The following is a 24,328-nucleotide window of genomic DNA, read 5'->3' as shown; positions in this document are numbered from 1 at the left end:
CCTGAGGGGGCGTTGCTGCTGCAGGTCTACAAACACTGCCTGAAGGTGTATTTCTGTCCCTACATCAGGGACAACCTTTGCACCACTGATATTTGGAATTGTTTGAGTCACAGCCTGTCTTAGCTCGGGTTGCCATAACCAAGTACCATGGACTCAGTGGCTTAAACAAACGTTTGTTTCTCATGTCCCGGAGGCTGGAAGACCAAGATCAAGGTGCCAGCAGCGTCGTTCTTAGTGAGGGCCCACTTCCTGGCGTGCACACGGCTGTCTTCTTTCTGGGCACTCCTGTGGCAGAGAGAAACCATCTCTCTTGCGTCTCTTCTTATAAGGGCACTAATGTCCTTCATGAGGGATCCATTCTCATGACCTAATTACCTCCCAAAGTTCCCAAAAGCCAAAAGCCATCACACTGAGGATGTGGACTTCAAATCAGAATTGGGGGGAAGGGGGCCACACATCATCAGGCCCTCCAGGAAAGAGGACTATTAAGTAAACACACTATTAAGCAAACACTATTAAGGAGTCCCGCTAGTTCCCCACTCTGGGTAGGGTACATCTCAATTTTTGTTCTTAAACCTTTCAGCCGATTGGATAAAGCCTACCCACATGATGGAGAATAATTTGAAGTCAACTGATTGTAGATCTCAACCACATCTTCAGAATGCCTTCACATCAACACCTAGAGTGATTAAATAATCGGGTTCTGTAGCCTAGCCGAGTTGAATAAATGAAGCATCATAATTCTTCCTGAGGGAGTCTCTCTGGTGCCCTGCAGGATGTTTAGAATATTTCTGACGGCTACTTGTTAGCAGTCAGCACCTCCCCCTGCTCCCACTTGTGACAAAAATGCATCCAGGTCTTGCCAAAAGTCCCATGAGAACCACTTTTCCAGGCCACGAGGTAAGGAACTTGGATCGCAGGTGTCCTCCCGCCAACAGACTGCATTATCCACAGTTTGACATACAGAGCCTAGCTAGGAATCCTTGTGTTTTCAGAATCCTGTATTTTCACTCAGGTGCTATTTTTTTTTAAGATTTTATTTATTTGACAGAGATAGAGACAGCCAGCGAGAGAGGGAACACAGGCAGGGGGAGTGGGAGAGGAAGAAGCAGGCTCCTAGCAGAGGAGCCTGATGTGGGGCTCGATCCCAGAACGCCAGGATCACACCCTGAGCTGAAGGCAAATGCTTAACCGCTGTGCCACCCAGGCGCCCCTCAGATGCTATTTTAACACCCCGAAGGTTAAGGAGTCTACAGTGGGCAGGACATTTCAACCTTTGGGTGGGAGCAGTCTAAGTAGGAAATGAATTCCACATTCAAGTACTGCCCTGAACTCCCGCTGGAGTGACAATGGCCTTTCCCCTGAATGAACAATAAAATAATGTTACCAAAGGTGAAATTTGTCCCAGAAGTCTCAGTTCACCTGTTCAAGCAGGGCCCTAGACTCAAAAGACTGTCCCTACTGAAAATTCTGGAAACGCATAATGTCACAATTTTGATATTTCATTGAACAGAATATTTTTACTTACCGAATACATAAAAATAGCTTTGAGCTTGATATAGAGGAAGGCAATTTGACAAACATTCACTTATCCTAAATTATAGAAAATTTTCCTTTTTTTGGTGTGTTGCTATTAACAGATTTTTAAACGTACCCTTCTAATGTAAAAAAAAAAAAAAAATGTCCTGTGCTCTTCCAACCATCTGGTGTGAAATGACACATGGGTGGCAAACTTCTATTTTAAGCACTGAATGCATTATCTATAAGCAAGCATGATTATCTCTTGCATTGTAAATTTCCTGCTGTGCCACAGTAATTCCAGTATTTTCCTGGTCATGCACAACTGTATAGTATCTTACAAGCAGTCTACATACATTAAAAAGAAAAAAAATAAAAGCAGAGAGCTCTTTAATGGGGTCTTAACCACAAAGTTCTGGTACCTGGACTTGGAAATGAAGACTCCAAATGGCTAATAAACCATTGTTTGTAACTGAAACATACATATTAATTTAGTTGCTTCAAGCAAGGCAAGGAAAAACATCCAATTTAGAATTCTGACCCATTAAGCATCATGGCAGGATATGGAAATTTCTCTTTGGCATTCTTCTTTGCCTATTAAAAAACAAAGCAAAACCAAAAAAAAATATTTTACTAGGCTCTTAAGTGGCCGCATCTTCTGTCTGATTTACGGTGTGGGCGGCTGAGAACCAGATGCTAAATATGTTTATTGGAAAATACACTGGACATCGGTCCTGTTGGTCCAATGAAGCATTCATTTTGCTGACCCCATTTTAAGGGGCCTATGTAGACCCAGGCAGAAGCAATATTCTGGTTCACTGCTGAAGGGAGACTTGTTTTTCCTGCAAACCCACCTAGATGTTAGTGTGAAGCGACTTCCCAACAACAGATGAGTGATGACAACTTCTATCCTCTTCCAAATGTTTAACTAGAAATGGATCTAACTGATGAGAGAAGGAGCAGTCAAGATGTTGAAGGACTTTTTTTTTTTTTGTCATCCTTCATCTTAATCCTCTCTGTGTGGCCCTTTTCATGTTGACTTAAGATAAAATGAAAGTGATGTATGCATCTTTATGCCCTGACTCAAACACAAATACACACTCTACCTTGGTTCACTAGTATAAACTCTCCCAGGTTAGAGGTTAATCTTACACACTCAACAGTAAAATAAAAGCAATGTTCTTCATTATGAGTGTGCCACAGATCAATAATTCTATTCACTTTGAACCTGGGAGAGTCCATCAGTTGCAGCCCTACCTTCTCTGAGAAATTGACAAACTGTTTTTTCACTATAAACATCCTGGATCCGTTGCTTCACATAGTTATTCTCATTTATCTCTCACAAGGATCTTGCAAAGCAGATAAAATTATTCCCATTGCCAACATAGAAACTGAGGCTTGTCAAAGAACATGTCGTTAATAAGAGAAGGGATTTTAAAACCTCTCTGATGATTGAACCCATGATCTTGCCACTCTTTATAATCTAGTCCATTAAGATGCCCAAGTGAGCAGCTCTGGAGACTTACAGCCTCATCATCACAACCATATCCAAATTCCTTCGAGATGATAGAAACAGAAGACGATTTGATGGGAGAGAATTTCATTCATCAAGGCTACAAACGGCCCTCCTGCCAAACTCCTGGCCTTTCCCATCCCCACAATGGACTTCTTTTTAAGACCTGTCAACCATCTCATTGCATGTGTGGTTCTTAAGTATACACTTGCCTGACTTTCTTCATTTCCTCCCAGCACTATTTCTTCCAAAATATTACCCAGCCAGTTTTCTCTATTTACCATATTCCAGCTATTTCGTAGTTCCCATGTGTCTCGCCAGCATCCTGGTAGGTGTGTATCCTCAGCCTACACCCCTCAGACAAACTCCCACAAGGTATGTTCCCTTCTGAAAGTGTTAGAGGATCATGCAGTCACTAATTCTGAAACTTCTATTTTTTCCCCATTTCCTCTTTTTCTTGTAATTGCTCTGCCTCTAAGCTCAAATTTCCCACCTTGCCGCGGAAGTATTCATTTCCCCAACACCACTGCATTGTGTGTGCGATCGCCCCTAAAATCGCGGGGAGCTCTCTTCTTGCGTCTGCACTCCCACTCGAGACAGATGCGGGAGATACTCGATTTATCAGGAACTTCCTGACAACGGAGAAGCTCTTAAGTAGCAGGAGTGTAGAATGTCTCCCTGAGGACCTTTGGGCTTGGAAAAGAAACTGAGATATAGCAATAATTTGTGAACAGCCGTAGGGCAGCAAAAACACTTAGGGAGTCATCTCAAGGGAATGCTCCCGAGGCATTCTCAGCCCACGGGGCACCTACCCCTGACGCAGGGATCTCACTCGCTCACAGAAAAATGCAGTCTGACCGGAAGTCAAATGAGATAAACCACCTTGAGTTTCCTCAAATTTGATGTCTCCGTAATTTCATAAAATATTTGTAATGAGGATTTCGGAGTCCTAGATTTCAGTTTCCTTTTCTGAAAACACTGGCCAATAAACCAAATGCCCTTGACTAAAAGGCATCTAGACAGCTGACCCTTCCACACCCAAATGACACACTGATTCAGAAAAAAAAAACAACAAAAAACTAGATAGATAGATAGATAGATAGATAGATAGATAGATATAAAATACACAACTTAATGTTGAATTAGAAAGCACTTCTATCTTTTAAAACCTTGTGTCCTAAATCCTGAAGTCCCAATTAGTTCTGAGAGCCAGCATGCCAAGGTACTGAAACACACTTGGAAAAGCTGGGTGCTTGCTAGTTTATCTGATGTGTTTAGTTGTAACACATGGCAGCTTCCTAGGCTGGAAGAGCCACGGAAGGTCGGAAAAGGACACTATCTTTGGGACCCAAGAACACATTAGGGATAAACACAGGCTCTTCTGGTGAAAAATGTGGGTACAGTAAAAAGAATGGGATTTAACGAGGGAAGCTGTAGCCATGAAAATTCACACTATGATAGGCTGTAGAACAGCCTTGACCAATGTATTTCAATTTAAGGAGACACCACAGAGGTCAGATGGTCCCAACTCCTGCTCATCTACCAACCAAAAACTAGCCACAGGAAGGGCTGGCCTCTCACCACCTTCCCAGTGCCCCGTAGCTAAGTTCACGGCAAAGCTGGGACAGGGACATGTGTGTTTGGAATTCTAATCCAAAGCTCATTCGATGGTCTATGACGCCTCTTAGAAGGGAGAAAGTTCTCCTGAGAAGGGAGAAAAAGATTTCCACAATTCCTTTAAAATTCAAAGTGTGTAAAATAGAATTGAGCATTTACAATTCAGAAAAGCCCTCGATCTACAAGCGTATACCCAGATCACATCAAAGAACCGAGAACCACGGTCTCCCTCTTTTACTGGTTTCCTGCAAACGAACAAAATATTGGGCTTTATTTTTAAACACTGGATTTCCACTGTAAGCTGGACCTCTTCTCCCTCAGTGCCATTGCTCATGAAAAATATAGTTCTAATCCCTTAGCTGTGGGTTAAACTGGCATGGAAATTCAACTTTTTTTATGGCTGAAAAATGCCAGTTAATTTTGTGTCTTAACCGTTCTAAAATGCCAGATAGTACGACATGTAATTTTATAGATTCTCTTTGCATCCTGTGATCAGTATTTCAATACCCAGGGTAGAGGTATTTGAAAGGTGCTTCCTGTTCTAGGCATCTCCATTTGGGGTTACAGATTAGAACCCCTACACATAGCATATGCTTGTGTAGTTATAATTTTGTGGTCTATAGTCTCAAAATCAGTTTTTCTTTTTTTTTTTTTTTTTAAGATTTTATTTATTTATTCAACAGAGATAGAGACAGCCAGCGAGAGAGGAACACAAGCAGGGGGAGTGGGAGAGGAAGAAGCAGGCTCATAGCGGAAGAGCCTGATGTGAGGCTCGATCCTATAACGCCAGGATCACGCCCTGAGCTGAAGGCAGGCGCTTAACCGCTGTGCCACCCAGGCGCCCCTCAAAATCAGTTTCTAATTTTAGTCAGAAGCTACTCAGTGCAAAACTAGCAAGTGTGGTGGGACAAAGGAAGAAAAAACTAAGTCTTCCCATGCAAAGGGAAGCAGGGATTTCAGGTGAATGAAAGTCAGGTTTATTCAGGTGAAATGCACACATGGAGAGATTCACTCTTTCTAGATGTACAGTTGTAAGAATTTTAACAAGTACATAGTAGTAGAACCATCACAATTAAGACCTAGGACAGTCCCATCACCCCATAAATCTCCCTCATCCCCTCCGCAACCACCCCTCTCCCCAGCCTCAGCCACTGATAAACATGATCTATCTCCTGTCCCTATAGTTCTGCTTTCTCCAGAGTGTCCTATAAATGAAGTCGCACAGTATTTAGACTTTCAGGCATGTGTGGTATCAGAAGAAGCAGGAGCCAGGGAACCACAATTGTCAAACGAGAGAGACCCCAAAAAAGAGATTAAAAAGTAGTGGATAGGTAGAATGCAAGCTGGGAGGGTATTTTATCCTTTAAGTAAAGGGAAGTGAACATTTCAAGAATAATGGGGGACAGAGAGATAGGGGTGGGGGAAGGAGAGGGACAAATCTACACTTTCCAAATTTAGGCCAACCTTTCAAGAGTTCTTTTTCTTTCTCCCTTGAACACCCATAGCAGTTTCCCTGTCTTTATTATGGTTCTTAGATACCCTCAACTAAATTACACTTTTAATTAATTTCAACATCTACACATTGACACTTCCTAGGAGCTCCTGGATATGGAGACTGCATGACTCAACTGTTCAGTTACGCTGTAAAGTCCTGGATGGCAAAATTTTAGAAATTTCACCTTTGTATCCAACAGGGTACCTAGCACAGTGCCTGGTAAAAAGGAGATGATTATTGATATCTGTCGTGTGTCTGTGAATAAATCCATTGATTAAAGATGCTGATAGAAAGTATTTTAAAAAGTAAATCTGCACCCAGATTTTCAAAGAGTAAATCTCATTATAAATGTACTTAAAGGATTGCTTGATTATTTACAAGAGTCAAGACATGGAAACAACCTAGATGTCCACTGATGGATGAAAAATGAAATTGTGGGGTAAATATGTACAATGTAATATTCAGCCATAAAAAATGGGGAATCCTACCATTTATGACAACATGGATGAATCTGGAAGGCATTATGCTCAATGAAATAAGTCAGACAGAGGAAGACATACTGTTGTGATCTCACTTATATGCAGAATCTCAGAAACCTCACAGAAAAAGAGATCAGATCTGTGGTTGCCAGTGGAGGAGGCCAGACGGAGGGGGAACTGGAAAACAAGGTACAAACTTCCAGTTAAAACATAAAGAAGTACTAGAGATAGAACATACACGACTAGAGTCAACACTGCTGTATGATACTGTACGAAAGTTGTAGGGTAAATCCTAAGAGTTCTCATCACAAGAATTTTTCTGTTCATAGTATCAATATGAAAATATGGATGTTCGCTGAACCTACTGTGGTCATTTCGCAACGTACGTAAATCAAACCACCATGCTATTTGCCTTAAACTTTCAGAGTGGAATATGTCAATTACTTCTCAATAGAACAACAAGATTGCTTGAATCTTCCACCTCGTATTAGCTTTCCCTTCTTGGTCATTCTCTGGCTTGTATAAATAATTACATAATCTCCGAATTAGTACATAGTAGAAAGGGATCAATACCAGACACAGACGGATGAATATACCTCCGAGAAAACGAAATCATTATGGTTTGTGAACTATGAAATTACGTACCACCACCAGGCATATGCCAAGAGCTTCCTGCAATGTTCCTTCAATAAGGCATCATTAACTTCCAGAACTCAGTGAATGGAGCCCCCTGCAGATGGCCATTCGTTTTGATGTCCTCCAACTACATTATGTTATTGATGCGTTCATAAAAATGGTGTTACTGACCTACCATCAATTGGCCGTGCACTGGAGGCAGCTTTCACCGCAGCCCAAACAGGCTCACTACCTCAGCAAGGCAGCCAGCCCAGGTCGTGGCTGTTGAATACTTCGGTCCAAGATAATCGCTTCCGCAACTTGAAAACTCAATCCTCTCTACCCTCAATCCGTAGACGGTTACTTGTTAGGAGGACCATAGATCTACCTGTTGCTTTTCTTCACTAAGAGTGGAGAAACATCTGCCATGGAACACAATCTGGGCAAATCAGACCACCAAACAAGTTTCATAATTTTAAAGCTTCTGTGAGTTCTGTTGCCATCACAGAATGAACAGCTTCGTAACCGGACCTATTTCTTTCTACGTTGGTCCAAGGAACGTTCTGGGAAGACAGGAAAAATAAAGAGGACGTGGCTTCAGGTCTCCATGATATTATAAATTCTTTTCTCCTTGAACAAAAGCATTGGTGTGGATAATTTTTTATCTTCAAAAAGTAATTTTATCCTAAATACACTTCTAGGCTAAGTTACCTCTGAGGATTAATATTAGTCATTAGAGGTGTGCATGTAAGACTAAATAAAAAATTTTCTGCTTGACAATAAAAAGTAATCCTTATTTTTACATTGGCCAGCAAGGACAGTCGAGAGTGTGAAGAAGCCAGCTCTTCATGTACCAACCTGCCAAAACCCTCACCTAACTCACCCTCCTGCTCAGTGATAATCGTGTCAAAGTTTGGGAAATGAATTGCTAGGGAATGGCAACAGGTCCTTGGTTTCTTGAACAAGACCAACTCCTGCTGAAAGAATTGAGTTCTCCCTAAAGAGGGGACAATCTCACCATGGAACAATCATTCCAGAGGGTCTGAAAACCATGGACAAGTAAACAAGTCTAAGAAACAGTGAATGAAGTATGACCTAACCTACATTCACTCCCCCACTGGCCCAGTGCAGAGAAAAAAGAATGTTCCTGAAATTGAGGCAAGGACCAGGTACCACAGAAGTAAAAGTAAGATGTGACCCATAGCAGAATGGGGAGTGGCTGAGAGGAACAAAAGACAAAAAGAAGGACCAGACATAAGACAAACTAAGTTTCCAAACATATTGCAGACGTGATTAAAGGGGATGGGGTAGAAGGAGGATACCATCCTCAGGGGATTAAGATTATGTTAGTACTTCTCATAATCACGGTAGCCTTGATACATTTCTATTCACTGTTGGGCCCCGTAAACCATCTAAGGACAGTCCCTCTCAAAGTTCAGTTACTGAAATACTGAAATAATTTTAATGTACTAGGTTAGTGCCCCCTCAAAAATGCACTTCTATCCAGAAACTCAGAATATGACTTTATTTGGAAACAGGGTTTTTGCAGGTATAATCAAATTAAAATGAGGTCCTACTGCAGCAGAATGGAACCCAATCCAATGACTGGTGTCCTTAAAAGAGGTGGCAAACTTGGACAGAGACTCAGAGTTGGAAGATGTGTGGGCACACAGGGAGAATGGCATGTGATCCGTGTCATGTGTCTACAAGCCAAGGGACAGCAAAGTAGACAGCGACCACCAGAAACTGGAAAAAGGCAAAAAGAGGATCTTCCACTAAAACTTTCAAGGAGAGCATAGCCTTGTCGATGCCTGGATTTCAGACTTCGAGCTTCCAGAACTGGGAGAAAATACTTTTCTGTCGTGAAACCACCCAGTTCATGAACAATTATATTATGGATAGACTACTGAAAATGATTATTTTGATTATAGACGGAATATCTGCCACATGCCAAAGAAAAGTGTCTTACCATTTAAACAAAAAGAGAAATATCCCATTGAATGGATGGCACGTATCTTGGCAGGGAGACAACAAACAGGCTCCCCAAGTACGTAGGATAAGTAGCAAGGACTTGGGTGGAACATTAATCATAACCCTGACTCTCCCAGGGACCCTGTCTCCTTACTGCTAAAACAAGGTCAACAGAAATCCTTGTGTATATTTTATGTATTTTTTTTTCACATGGCCATTTGAAAGGTCAAATAAAATGTTTTGAGGAAATGGCAAGTGTAAGGTTCTACGCAGATATAAATCGCTTTATTAATAACCATAAGGTTCATTTTATTCTCTAATAGCACTGAAATTTGAGAGAATAATTCCAGGAAAGTTGTTTAGAAATCGTAGCTCTTGAACTCTTCTGTAATAAGTTGTTCAGCCTGGATCCAAAGATTTAATAAATGTGCAAAGTACACACATATTAGGAATAAAAAAAAAAAATCTACAATCAAAGGTCAGTCTAACTCTACAGGCAACAATATATTTTACAAATTAAAAATCTACATAATGGAACAAACATGTGACACTCCAGGGTGAAGGCGAAGGGGATAATGTGCTAGAATTGTGTATAAATACAAAAGATACATATAGATATAAATATGCACAAATGCTAACATGTGTGTTCTCTAGGGCTAGTGCACACGGCATACATACCTTTACTCGGGGTAGTCTCTTAAAAAAATAGGAAATACTATGGATCTCAACAATCCTGGTCAAGAAGATACAATGTGTCCTCTCATATACAGGCTGAAATGTCCTTCGTTACTTTGCCCATCGACGGCAACTGGCCACCTTATTTCATACACGGTAGCTACTAAATATTTTTCGCTCTTTGTAACTATGGTTAAGAACTGCACTTTGGTAATCTAAATAATCCACTCCACTCCTCCTCTCAAGAAAACAAAACCGATTTCCCCAAAGACTAATCCCATATCTCACATACCAACCTAAATCAGGTTACCATTTCTTCAAAGATTTTAAGAACTAGATTGGCAATGCGAAATGGGACTCGATCTCTCAAGGTGAAATTTGATTAGTATTTATTGAACAATTATATTTTAAAACAATTGTGTGGCTCATAAAAAATGAAGAAGATCTAGAATATATATATTAGTCTCATTGTAGTCAATGTCACAGTCAACTGTCTATGGCAAAGTGAGTTTTGAAACCCAAATAAGGTAATGGTATTCACTATGTCCAAACAGGCTCCCTTCCCTGGCCTCAGACTTCTCAGAAACGGTGTTCTTTTTTATTGAGACCACATCATCGCAGGAGCCCAGCCAACTCTCCCATCTCGCAGCAGCCCATTCATCAAAAAGGGCAGATGTGACAAAAACCCTCCAGTCCCCCGCAGATCCTGCCCTCTGTGTGTCGTTTGCCTGCCCTGCCCTTAATTCCGTTCACCCACACAGGCTCTTCAGACTGTGGGACTTTCATCTTTCTAGAAAATTCTCTGAAAGGTCAGGAGTGTCTTCTCATCAACTCCAAGGATCATTTTCCTAACCTCAAGCATCTGCCCTTTCTCTGATTGTTTGGCATTCTTGACCACTGCTTCCTGAAACTTACTCCTCCACTTCCTGCTTTTCCATCTACTGCCCTAATCACTCCTCCCCAGGCTCCTTGCTGGCTCTTCTTCCTACACCTGATTCTCAAAGGTAAAGTCCCTCCAGCATTGGTCTTCAGTTCTCTGCTCTTACCTCAGGGACTCATTTGTTCTTCCCTACTCTTGACCTCAATCTGCACCAGAAGAGCCACATTCACCCCCAACTGTTTACATGATTATTTTCAAAAGGATGTATATTGTCTATTTGGTAATTGCTTTAAAATATGTTAGTGTTGGGGCGCCTGGGTAGCGCAGTCGTTAAAGCGTCTGCCTTCCGCTCAGGGCGTGGTCCCGGCGTACCGGGATCGAGTCCCACATCGGGCTCCTCTGCTGTGAGCCTGCTTCTTCCTCTCCCACTCCCCCTGCTGTGTTCCCTCTCTCGCTGGCTGTCTCTCTCTGTCAAATAAATAAATAAAATCTTTAAAAAAAATAAAAAAATAAAAAAAATAAAATAAAATATGTTAGTGTAAACCATGTTGTCTATATGTGAATAAATTAATTTTTATTTATTTGGGCTGCTTTGCTATTGTATACTTAATTCATAATCTATATAGTAGCTACAGCAAATGTTTTAAACACCATAACCTAAGTTATACAGACTCAGTATAAATTATTCCAGGAAGTTTTCATTGATGAAACAAATATCCATGAAAGAGTTCACAGAGCCCCACTAGCCCAACATAAGGTAGAAGATCTAGGAGTCTCACACCTGGGCTTAGAGTTCTTTCTCCACGCTCCCCCTCACCCACTCCCTCCATCTTCTGTCCCCCATCCCCACTCACCTTATTCCCCGTCTCCTTTGCACCTGACTAGAAGTTTACCCAACCCTCTATCATACTACCATTGCATCCGTCTTAGAATCAACCTTTCAATATTATTCTCAATGGGGAAAAGCTGGAAGCCTTTCCCTTAAGATCAGGAACACGACAAGGATGCCCACTCTCGCCACTATTATTCAACATAGTACTAGAAGTCCTTGAAACAGCAATCAGACGACAAAAAGGCATAAAAGGTATCCAAATCGGCAAAGAAGAAGTCAAACTGTCTCTCTTCGCAGATGACATGATACTCTATATGGAAAACCCAAAGGACTCCACCCCCAAACTACTAAAAGTTATAGAGCAATTCAGTAATGTGGCAGGATACAAAATCAATGCTCAGAAATTAGTTGCATTTCTATACACGAACAATGAGACTGAAAAAAGAGAAATTAGGGAATCCATTCCATTAACAATAGCACCAAATTTCATACATTATCTCGGAATTAATCAGAGAGGTAAAGGATCTATGTTCTAGAAACTACAGATCACTGTTGAAAGACATTGAAGAAGACACAAAAAGATGGAAAGATATTCCATGCTCATGGATCAGAAGAATTAACATAGTTAAAATGTCCATGCTACCCAGAGCAATCTACACTTTCAATGCTATCCCAATCAAAATACCAAGGACATTTTTCAAAGAACTGGAACAAATAGTCCTTAAATTTGTATGGAACCAGAAAAGGCCCCGAATCTCCAAGGAACTGTTGAAAAGGAAAAACAAAGCTGGGGGCATCACAATGCCGGATTTCGAGCTGTACTACAAAGCTGTGATCACAAAGACAGGATGGTACTGGCACAAAAACAGACACATAGACCAATGGAACAGAATAGAGAGCCCAGAAATGGACCCTCGGCTCTTTGGGCAACTAATCTTTGATAAAGCAGGAAAAAACATCCGGTGGGAAAAAGACAGTCTCTTCAATAAATGGTGCTGGGAAAATTGGACAGCTACATGCAAAAGAATGAAACTTGACCACTATCTCACACCATATACAAAAATAAACTCCAAATGGATGAAAGACCTAGATGTGAGGCAGGAATCCATCAAAATTCTAGAGGAGAACATAGGCAACAACCTCTACGACATCGGCCAAAGCAACCTTTTTCATGACACATCCCCAAAGGCAAGAGAAACAAAAGATAAAATGAACTTATGGGACTTCATCAAGATTAAAAGTTTCTGCACAGCCAAGGAAACAGTCAGAAAAACTAAGAGGCAGCCTACGGAATGGGAGAATATATTTGCAAATGACACTACAGATAAAGGACTGGTATCCAAGATCTACAAAGAACTTCTCAAACTCAATACACGAGAAACAAATAAACAAATCAAAAAATGGGCAGAAGATATGAACAGACACTTTTCCAATGAAGACATACAAATGGCTAACAGACACATGAAAAAATGTTCAAAATCATTAGCCATCAGGGAAATTCAAATCAAAACCACGCTGAATACCACCTTACGCCAGTTAGAATGGCAAAAATAGACAAGGCAAGAAACAACAATTGTTGGAGAGGATGTGGAGAAAGGCGATCCCTCCTACATTGTTGGTGGGAATGCAAGTTGGTACAGCCACTCTGGAAAACAGTGTGGAGGTCCCTTAAAAAGTTAAAAATTGAGCTACCCTATGATCCAGCCATTGCACTACTGGGTGTTTACCCCGAAGATACAGACGTAGTAAAGAGAAGGGCCATATGCACCCCAATGTTCATAGCAGCAATGTCCACAATAGCTAAATCGTGGAAGGAGCCGAGATGCCCTTCAACAGATGACTGGATTAAGAAGTTGTGGTCCATATATACAATGGAATATTACTCAGCTATCAGAAAGAACGAGTTCTCAACATTTGCTGCAACATGGACGGCACTGGAGGAGATAATGCTAAGTGAAATAAGTCAAGCAGAGAAAGACAACTATCATATGATTTCTCTCATCTATGGAACATAAGAACTAGGATGATCAGTAGGGGAAGAAAGGGATAAAGAAAGGGGGGGTAATCAGAAGGGGGAATGAAGCATGAGAGACTATGGACTATGAGGAACAAACTGAGGGCCTCAGAGGGGAGGGGGGTGGGGGAATGGGATAGACCGGTGATGGGTAGTAAGGAGGGCACGTATTGCATGGTGCACTGGGTGTTATACGCAACTAATGAATCATCGAGCCTTACATCGGAAACCGGGGATGTACTGTATGGTGACTAACATAATATAATAAAAAATCATTAAAAAAAAAAAAGAATTAACCTTTCATGGGAAGTACTTATCTGAATGTGTAAGAGAAAGTGGAGACGTGTCTGCACTTACGAGTATCTCCATGACGGGCTTGTTTTTTCTTGCTTGCTAATAACAGTTTCCCTTTGGGAGAATTTCAGTCTGATAGTTGCTATAGTAAGATATAAACACATGATGAGAGGGATCCCCTGACAGTGGAGAGCCCCCAATTTTCTACCCTTCCCAAATGCCTGACTCTTCAGGTTTTCCCCATCCCAGTCTGGAAGCATGGCAGGTCTCCTTTCTCCACCACTTCTGCATCATAGATCGGTCCTGTCTCGGTACTGCCTTTCCCATTATGCTCCACTGTCCATCCTTGTTATAGGTTGAATTGTGTCTCCCTAAAGTGGCGAAGGTCTAGTCTCTTATATGAATGTGACCTTATTTGCAAATAAGTCATTTAGAGGTGATCAAGATGAGGCCATTAGGATGGGCTGAATCCAATATGACTCATGCTCTTATAAGAGGAAAGACAGACACAAGCGGAAGACAACCATGTGAAAACAGACAGAAACTGGAGTCCTGTTGCTGCAAGCCAAGGAACGCGTGGGGCCACCAGAAACTGGGAGAGGCAAGGAAGGAATCCCTCTAGAGGTTTTGGAGGGAACGTGGTCCTGCTGACACTTCCATACTATGTGACAATCAATTTATTTTAAGCCACCCAGTTTGTACTTGGTCCCGGTAGCCCTAGGAAACTCATGCAGTTCCCAACATACTGATCCTGGTTAGCCCTCAGAATAAATTGGTCCTCAGTAATTGCTTGTCATACAAATGACTGATGATTGATGGCTTCGAGGCTCTGATCCCATTCACTCCTCTTCATCCTTTGTATTGAGATGAGATTAATTTTCCTATTGTACAGCTTTTGACTCCTGTTATTCTCTTGCTCAAAATCCTTGAGGATTTTTACCTACATTTAGAACAGAGTCAAAAGCTTGAGCAGAGGTCCCCAACCCCTGCTCTCCAACTGTATATCTCTCCTTCCCTAGATGCTGGAGTACCCAGCCCTTCCCACAAAGCCCTGTTGTCCACACCTCTACCCCATGCTGCTCCCTGCCTAAACTGCCCTTTCTCTTACCTCCACCGGTCAGACCTAACTCACAAGCCATTGCTTGAGTAATGGCTTTTATAATCTACTCTCCCAAATAGGCATTTGGATCTCCCTGCTTCTCAAGACCACAAGTATCTGTAGCTCCCTTATAACACTTTACAATTCAGTCTACTACAGTACAGAATATATTAACATTTTCTATCTCCTCCACTGGATTCCAAACTCCTTAAGGGTTTTCATTTTTGCACGCTCTGCACTCTCTTGCATAGACATTGACATATCATGTAATATTGATTAAATTGGAAAAAATGAAGTGTGGGTGGTCTGTCAAATTCAATAGTCACGCGTTAATGATGTATCCCTCCTCCTTATCAAAGGCTGTACACAGTCAGGTCAAGTCTCTTTAAGTTACCAAGCAATAGATCACACATCAGAGACAGAAACAATACTCATGCGATTATTTGCCTTTGGTAATGTAATCACTGTGCACGCATGCCCGCATGCACACCCTGGTCACTACTTATGTTTTCCTTCTCAACTTCTCTAAATGGAAAAAGGGAATCGGTTATGCATGCATTTGTATTTTTAGATCTTGTAACAAACATCAACTCACCACACACCTAAGATAATTTGCTAAAAAGGGAAGAGGTTATCAGAAATATGCCACCTAAAACTAGGAAAATGAGCCTTGTAAACTCATCTCCATAGAAACCTTGGAATTCTTTTGCTAGTGTGGTGCCATGACGCACAATCGACTCAGTCTGATATTTATCTTTGCCGATCATGACTGACTGGTGGAATGCCATTTTACAGGCGTCTTTCAGGTCCTTAGTGTTCAAGCATTCCCGTTACTGTATGTAGCCGATGAAGGGCACCTAATAGACGTTCCTCTCTACGTTCTGTTTTGCTTCTGGCTTTATGGATTCATTCTGGCTAACTGGTGCTCTGTTTCAAACACTCAAAGATTCTCATGTAAAGAATAAAAATCAAAAATAACTCGTATGCAAGATCCAGGAAACGACTAGGAATGGGGAAAATGGGTTTACAAATGTGTTTTCAACAAAATCTTGAGATAAGTACTTTTATTATGAGAGTCGGTATCTAATATGGAACAAATGACATCACCTGCGAAGGGAAAAATGAATTTCAAAAAATAAAGGAATCTAGTTTAGGTCATGCAAGTTCTAGAAATATGAAATACTATGTGAAAAAGGCACATTCACTCTGGTGTGCCTTAATAGAACCATGGACTGTAAGTTATGATGACTGATTCAGAATGGCTTTTAAGTTATAATGACAGAGTGATTCAACCCCAAACTGTTGTTTCTCCATTTCAACATCTATACTTACCCATTGAGAACTGCGTTCCTCATTTCTGCTTGGCACCTATGCATTTCCAAGAAAATTAAGAATTTAAGAAGAAAAAAAATCACTGTTTTCTGTAGAGTAGAATACTGGAGCATTCAGAGTTCAGTCTTTAGCATTAACTTTCTACTCCACTATTATTGTTTTGCTTTGAAAAACAAAAAATAAGAAAAAATGTAAATGTCTTACAGTCAAACCCTGTGCTATATATCCTCATATCTCCCAAAGACTGAACTAAAAGTAATATCAGCAACGGACTTCCTCCCTACCCGCCCCCCCCCCCCGCCCCACCGCCATCTTGAGCTAGATACGCAAAAAACAAAATCAGACCCCAGTACTTCAGAGAGAGCCAAGTATGCTGGTTTTCTTTTAAAACAGGTCTTACAGAAGCAATGCAGATTTGATATCTGTTCACGGTAAGAAACAAAACTCATGCTTCAGCTGTACCACCTTTGCAGAAGTTCTCATTTAACTGAGTTGGTTTGCTTAGGGGTCAAACAACATTGCAGATTTTAGAATGGGCAACCAAGAATTTCCTCAGAGCATCAAGTTTAACTGTTTTCAATTTTATTCCTTTGGTGATTTTTTTAGTTTTCATCAATATCATGGTTTTATAAGGGTAAGGATGTTGATATTCAGAGGAAAGTAGTAAAACACTGGCTGTATTTGAAATACTTTCATTGCCAACCAATAGGATAAATTCAAATGTGTCACGGACCTGTCTACATATTGAACTAGTCTTCGGAGATAGTGAACATTTGGTTTTGTGTCTTCTCGTATAGTGGGATTGACCTCACAGAACACTGAATGTATTGGTTTGTCCGCAGCCTATTTCAAATTTTCCTGTCCCCCAAAAGCATTTGAGAAAGCAAAACTCAGGTATTTACTGGTCCTTGAGAGGCTAAAGTCTAATTGATAGATTAGAGGTTAAGAAAAAAGAGATATGGAAATTATTAAAATCATACTGATGTTTTAAAGGAAATTGTTCAAAGATTTTTTCAGTGTAAACATTTTCAATGGGTTGTATTAATCTGGAAAGATTAGTGACCTTCCTGATGAGCAATTTAAAGGGCATGGAAGGCCACTGGTAGTACTCTCTCTCTCTCTCTCTCTCTATATATATATATGGTGTCTCAAGTAACAGGGAAAACAACATAACAACCTCATCACCACACATTATTTAAACTTCAATGGCATCATACTTACATGTGTAACATATTAAAATAGGAGTGGAATCAACTAAGTGTCTTCCTATAGAAAATTCCATTTGACAGTAGTACTTGGATTTGACTTCCTCCCCAGGTCTGAAATATGAGTCAGTAAAAGTCAAACATGATTATAGACAATAAACAGTTACGCTAATAAATGACCATTGATGGATATGCACCCTTAACACTCAACTTCAAAGAAACGATACATCATAAATGAGTATGCTTGAAAAAGCCAATTTTAAATATGATCTCAATCCCACATAGCAACTGGAAATCCAGTTTTTAAAGATGACTTATTCAAATATTTTATATCATGTAAACCAAATATCAGAAACATTTAATAATTTTGATTTCATTTCCATACTGGAATATATTTTGTGGATCTTATTTTTAGACCCTATGCATTATACCTTAGTTTGTGATTCTGCTCATTACATGATATTTTCAGTCACCTTTTATTTCACTCAAACAATTCTTAGTTCTTTGCATGTCTCAAAAACAGACAAGCCAAATTTCCTCAGCTATGCTTACGTACGAAAATTTCTGGTACCCAACTTTTCCACTTTTCTTTGCAATGAGATAAAAATAAAAACGTATCCTTTTAATTAAAAAAAAAGCATCAAGATGACAAAATTCTTTGAGAAATGCAAGCTAAAATGAAAAAAATGGAAAGGATACAAAAATTACTGCAGAAGTTCAAAGTAAATAGCAAACTGAAATTACTGGAATTTAAAATGAACAAAATGGAACGATATTTCTGAAATGAACATATGGTGTCTCACCCTTTAATAAATTGCTGTTAGTATCAACAGCAAAAAAAAAAAAAAAAAAAATGGAGCTAATGCTTATTCGACACCAATTCCAAACTATAGACTACACAAAATTGACTTAACAGCAAGCAAAAAACCCCACAAAACTCCGGCTTTACTGTTGTCATGGTTGTTTGATTGGGAAAAACAGCTAAGTGCGAACTTAAGGTCCTATGAAATCGTACATGGAGAAGTAGTACTGGGGTAGACATAACAAGGTAAATAAAGGGTTCCCTTTTCTTAAAGGATATCCTTCACTCAAGAATTTCATTTAATGGTTTCAAGGAAACGGCACACAACTTTACCAGACACACCCCAAGATTCCACAATCCCTCCTGCATCTAAGATATTCCCAAGCACAATGGGGAGCTCACCAACCACGTGATACAGGAAATTGATACGGTACTAAAAAATGCATCTCTTAACACTATGGGTAGTCTCAAGGAATTTTAGAAACCCAAGAATGTATCTATGGCCTGCCTTTCCCGCTACAAATGTGGATAATTGTAGCAATATTTGAATCTGTAAGCACACACCTCTCTAAATATATAGATTATGTACAACTGCTACCAAGAAAACTAGTAGGGAATACGAATATAACTCAAGCATATGCACATGTGTGTACACACAGGTAAGACTGTCAGGTCAGCAACATTTTCTGTCAATTTTTTTTTTTCAAGCCACTTTGAGGTATAACGGACATACAAAAAGCTGTACATGTTTAATGTGTAAAACTTGATGAGTCTGGAGATAAGTAAACACCATGAAACCAACACCACAATTGATGTCATAAACAACCATCACCTCCAGAAGTGTCCTCCTGCCCTCTTTATTCTTATTACTATTATAGGAACCCAAGATCTACCTTCTTAGCAAGTTTAAGTATACGATATTGTCAACTGTAGGCACAGCGCTATACAGCAGATCTCTAGGACTTATTCATCTTGCAGAACTGGGTACATTGTACCCTTTGATTAATACCACCTCATACCACCCTCCCCACCCCCTGCCCCTGGCAAACCGCCATTCCAAGCTTTGCTTCTCCGAGGGACTAATTCCTCATGTATGTGGTACAATACAGTTTTTGACCTTCTGTGTCTGTCTTATTCCCCTTAGCCTAATGTCCCCCAGAGTTGATCTTAAACTGACATTTATATCCAAACTAAAATTTGAACAATAGTAGAGGAACAATGCCTAACATTTTAATAATTAGGGAGTTCTATTATTCTATGAATCTCATGATTTAAAAGGTTTTATATTTTCCTCCTAAGAAAAATTGAATTCACAATGTGTTTCCCACTGCGTTCGTTAGAGACAAATCTAGCGGGCACTACAGTAAGCACAGCACATGGTCAACGGACACAAGCTGCTTCTGTAAGTCTTGTTACAGTGCGATATTTAAAAAGATCTTCTGTGCACTCAGTTTTGAGAACCAGTATCAGAGGCCATGTGACTTAGAATCAAGAAATCCTGCTGTAAATCTTAGTTCTCATATTCACTGGCTGTGAGTCCTTAAAGAAACCACTTAAACCCTGTTCAGGAACCTCGGTCTTAAAGTCAGTAAAATTAAAGTAAGGATACCATCATGCCAATATCATGGGTTATTGTAAGGATTAAATTTTTAAAAAGAATGTATGTTTTACAGCATATATTAAAAAAACACCAGACCCATTAATATTAAAAGTTTAACCACTTTGATTAATATTTCTGGCATATATAAACCATAAATTATGGGATCATTCCAAAGTAATGGTGAAAGGGACCTATGCATTTTCCCCCCAGCAAGGATTTTTGCAAAAGAATAACAGACTATGCAGTGTTGGGGGAAGTGCAGAACCGCACAATGCAGCATAGAAGTCAGAAAATGCCCACGTCTAAGAATCCAGAATCATCTTAACATCTTCTGATGTTGCATTTTGTCAATCAAGGTGCAATAGCAATGTCAAAAATGCCCTACCAATACAGAACACTGTTACTAGTAACTATGGCAGTAATAGCTGTAGTAATAGAGGTATTATTAAGGTGGGGGAAAGAAACAACAGAAAAAAAAGTCAAAGTTGTTCATAATCAAATGTATGAATAAATATTAATTTGATCTAAATTTTGATCCAAGTTCATAGTTACTGATTTATATTATGAGTAAAATCTATGAATTGACAAGTTTTTTAAAGATTTATTTACATACTTTTGAGAGAAAGTGAGAGCACAGGAGCAGGGCGAGGGGCAGAGGGAAAGAGAACCTCAAGCAGACCCCGTGCTGAGCACAGAGCCAGACCTGGAGCTCGGTCCCAAGACCCTGCAATCATGACCTGAGCAGAAAACAAGAGTTGGGCGCTTAGGCGACTGAGCCACCCAAGTGCCTCTAAAATCTGTGAATCTACATACTAAGAAAATGTTGTGTTAAACTAAACAGCTAGATGGAAAATGCAGCCTCGAAATCACCAAAGTGACTTAGCCAACAGCGATTTGAGCATGCACTATGCACAACTCTGCTCCAAGTACAAGAGGATCAAGATTGTGATAAGAAATAACACCCAGTTCTGGCAAGGATAAGGGCAATGACCCTCTCGCATATTTCCAGTACTTAAGTGTATTACTACATCTTCTTTGAAAATATTCTGCAAATATCTTTTTAAATTAAAATACATATGGCCTTTGACTTGGTGTTGCCCTTTTGAAAACTAGCCTACAGAGATAAACATAAGATATATATAACAATATTTATTGCAATATTTTTATAGTAGAAAAAATTACAACAGTAACAAGTACAACAAATCTGGAATGATACTTGATATTCGTTAGATAATAGACAAAAATAGAACATTAGAATAGATAAGATAGAACCATATATACTGACCTGGGAGAAGTCCATGATACACTGCTAAGTGAAAAAAGGAAGCAGGAGAGATTCGAGGAGTTCTATTTAAGCAACTGATTATTAACTTTTGCTTTATAAAACCATATTATAAGCAATACTTGCTTAAGTTTTTTAATTGGACAGAAATAAACAATTGTGAAAAATGGCAAAGTATGGAGATGATTTTGAGTTCGCATTCGGGTAGCTTAAAATAAACAGATGACAGACTTGTAAGCAATGAACTCGAAGTTAAAAAGAAAAAGCACTCAATAGGAGGCATTCATTCCCTATTATCAAACACACAAAAATGTCATGGGGAGCTGAGGGGTGGTTAAAATTGAACTGGAAAGGATTTGGGTAGAATGATTGGATTTTGTGATACCCCTCCAAGAATATTCTAGCTCAAATGAAGTCAGAGGCAGAGGCTGGGAATAGCTGAATGAGACAAAATGAGACTGGACTGAAAGATGGATTCTTTTCAATTTTCTCTGTTCAATAGACCAGCTCTGGTCAGGTCAGGAAGATACTAGTTGTCACCTCACTTGAATTCTTGGGAACCGAGCCCATTGAAATGTTTGGTTATATCCAGTTTTACTGTAATTTTGTTCATGTAGCTTAAGAGTGTCAAAATAATATAGAGATAAAGACATTAATTAGCATTTCTAAGTAAATTTGCTGGGCTATAATCTTAATCTGGTAATATTCTAGATACATTGAAAAAATAATTTAGTAAAAGAAAATGCTTATTAGCAATCAATCTTGAAAAGATAGCACATCCTCAGAGCTCATAGATACAGATGGCACACTCATGGTGGGATCACAATGAAATGCTAAATAAGCCAATTTGTATACCATCTTTGTCTCAAGTAATAGAGTATTTGTTTTTGTGGGATTCTGATTTCCAAAATTACCCCCCATGTAGACCTGAACATCATTCAGGCAACTACTTAGCACTTAAAAAGCTTTCGCAGAAACAGATGGCATTAATAAATAAATCTGCATATCAAACACTCACTGATAAAACTATAAGCCAGCTATGAAAATTAAAGTCTAAGTAAAATAGGTAAATAGGGAAAAAAACAGTTTAGTGTGTTCCCAAATAAATAAAAATAAATGAACCCTGGAAAAGTTCTTAAAATGGCAGTTCTACGCTTCAGGAAAGCACAAATTAAGTCAAATTAAAAAGTCTCAATCTTTAAATTTCAATCAAAGCTTGTTAACTACGAATGGAGTGAAGAACTAGCTCTTCAGGTCCCCAAGGTAGAACGTGTGTAGACGGTGGCCACATGGGACTCAGATGTGACATCGTGGTGGCGTATACACATTCATATAACACAGAGTAGCTAATCAGACAACAGCCATCAAAGAAAGAGCTTCCAACAAACAATACTTTCCTACATATTTTTAGTATCCAAGAATCTAAGTGTCAACTATTGGGTAGATTGTCACTTCTTTATCTACACCAAGACAGATTCAAAGATATCCACAGATTGTTTTAGCCATCCAGGGTTCAAGAATGTCATTTACTTCTTTCTCTATTACACAAAATATATGAACCTGTTTTTATTTAATATAGAAAATACACTTCATTTACGCAACCCTATTTAAATTACGAAAGTATATATATACATACATATATATATATACATATATATATATATATATATAAATAAATAAATAACAAAGACCTGCAGAATAGAATGTTCCTTCCAACATGAGTAACAAATTAATAGTGCGTGAAAGTCACAGGGCTTGAGCTTTTTTGATTACCGGAAAGCCATTGGCCAAAATCCCCTTCGAGTCTCCAAAGATTTGCAATGCAGTCTTCGCTGACAGTATAGGGCAGGAGATGTGCTGCCTACCACATATAAGAAATATAAAGAGAAGTTCGGGATTTCTACACCAATTGCATTTAAGAAAAGCTGGTAAACAAGTTTGCTCCATCAAGTTTACCTTTGTGCTAAAATACTATCTCCATTCTGGTTGAAAACCAGTATATACATTTAATAGTGTTTTGAACAATTTATCTTCACAATAAATCAAGAGAAGATTTCATTGAGTGTTTAGGCAGATGTGCCACAAGATACAGGCAGGCTAGGACCTATGCTTCTTGGACATCTGGAAAACTCTGACAGTTTTGTAGCCAAGAACATCATTGAAAGACCTGGAAGGATACATCCAAAATCATTGCTTTCTGGTGCCTTTGCTTCTGAAATAACAGCATATACAAACAACCACCATTTTTCAGAATTAGCCATGAACTTATGGGCTCTGGACTGAGCTCTCATCTCTCCCCCTACCCCAGGCCAGCCTGCAGAAGGCCTCTCTCCACAAATCCTCCATTGCACCAATCGCTTTCAGAGCCAAGAGTCCCGAGAGAAAAGTCTGTGCTCACCCTCTCTCCATCCTCGCTTCCACTCTTCTCTCAACATCTGCTTCCTTAGAACCATTTCCTCCTGCAATTTCTGGGACATGACTCCCTGTAGTGTCAACGCTGCCCCTTCAGACCGCTGCTCCTCTGTTTTCTTTGTCCTCTTTCCTCTGCTTGGTCTTTACAGGTCAGTGACTCCCTAGAACTGTCCTTGGTTCTCTTCTTGGGCCACCCAGACAGGGTCCATGGAGAAATTTCATCTACACTTCCCCAACTCCTTCTCTTCTGGCAATGTCTCTTTCCTAGTCTCAAACCCTATGTATCCAATTACTGCTGGAAATAGCCACCTAGAGTCCCAGGAGAACGTCAGCCGAAACAGTTTTATAACTTACATTATCAACTTCATTCCCTCCCTCCCTCCCCATCTACTTACGCTCCTGTATTTCTTGTCCTCGCCCCTGGGAACGTTTTCTTGACCAAGGAGGCACACTCAGTGAGTGAAGAGCTTGAAGGCCTGGAAAAGAGGAGGCGATTTTGCATTCACCTTTGAGCCCCAGCGTGATGTGACCAAGAGTTCATGACCCATAAATGCTTTTTGAATGAGAAACAGTAAGTGAATTTTATAATGAAAACCTTTGAAGAGCCATCCAAAAATTGAACAAGCAACGAAAATGTGAAACATTGAGACTTAAAATTTGTTTGTTTTTTTAAAGAAACTGGAAAATAAAAAT

The 24,328-nt window shown here is 39.7% G+C and overlaps 1 long non-coding RNA gene across 1 annotated transcript in view; it reads right to left on the bottom strand.

Moving 5' to 3' along the window:
* The window catches only part of LOC148109324 (uncharacterized), a 149,005-nt gene extending 124,902 nt beyond the window's left edge, over positions 1-24,103 (bottom strand). Inside the window, exon 1 of the long non-coding RNA XR_015725851.1 lies at positions 24,031-24,103. This is a non-coding gene — a long non-coding RNA (uncharacterized LOC148109324). The remainder of the gene's footprint in view (positions 1-24,030) is intronic.
* Positions 24,104-24,328: the final 225 nt, after the last annotated feature.

This window comes from Ursus americanus, chromosome 10 (assembly GCF_024610735.1).
Source record: "Ursus americanus isolate L20-20 chromosome 10, mUrsAme1.1.p, whole genome shotgun sequence".
Lineage (NCBI taxonomy): Eukaryota > Metazoa > Chordata > Mammalia > Carnivora > Ursidae > Ursus > Ursus americanus.
This window is presented reverse-complemented; position numbering and strand designations above follow the sequence as displayed.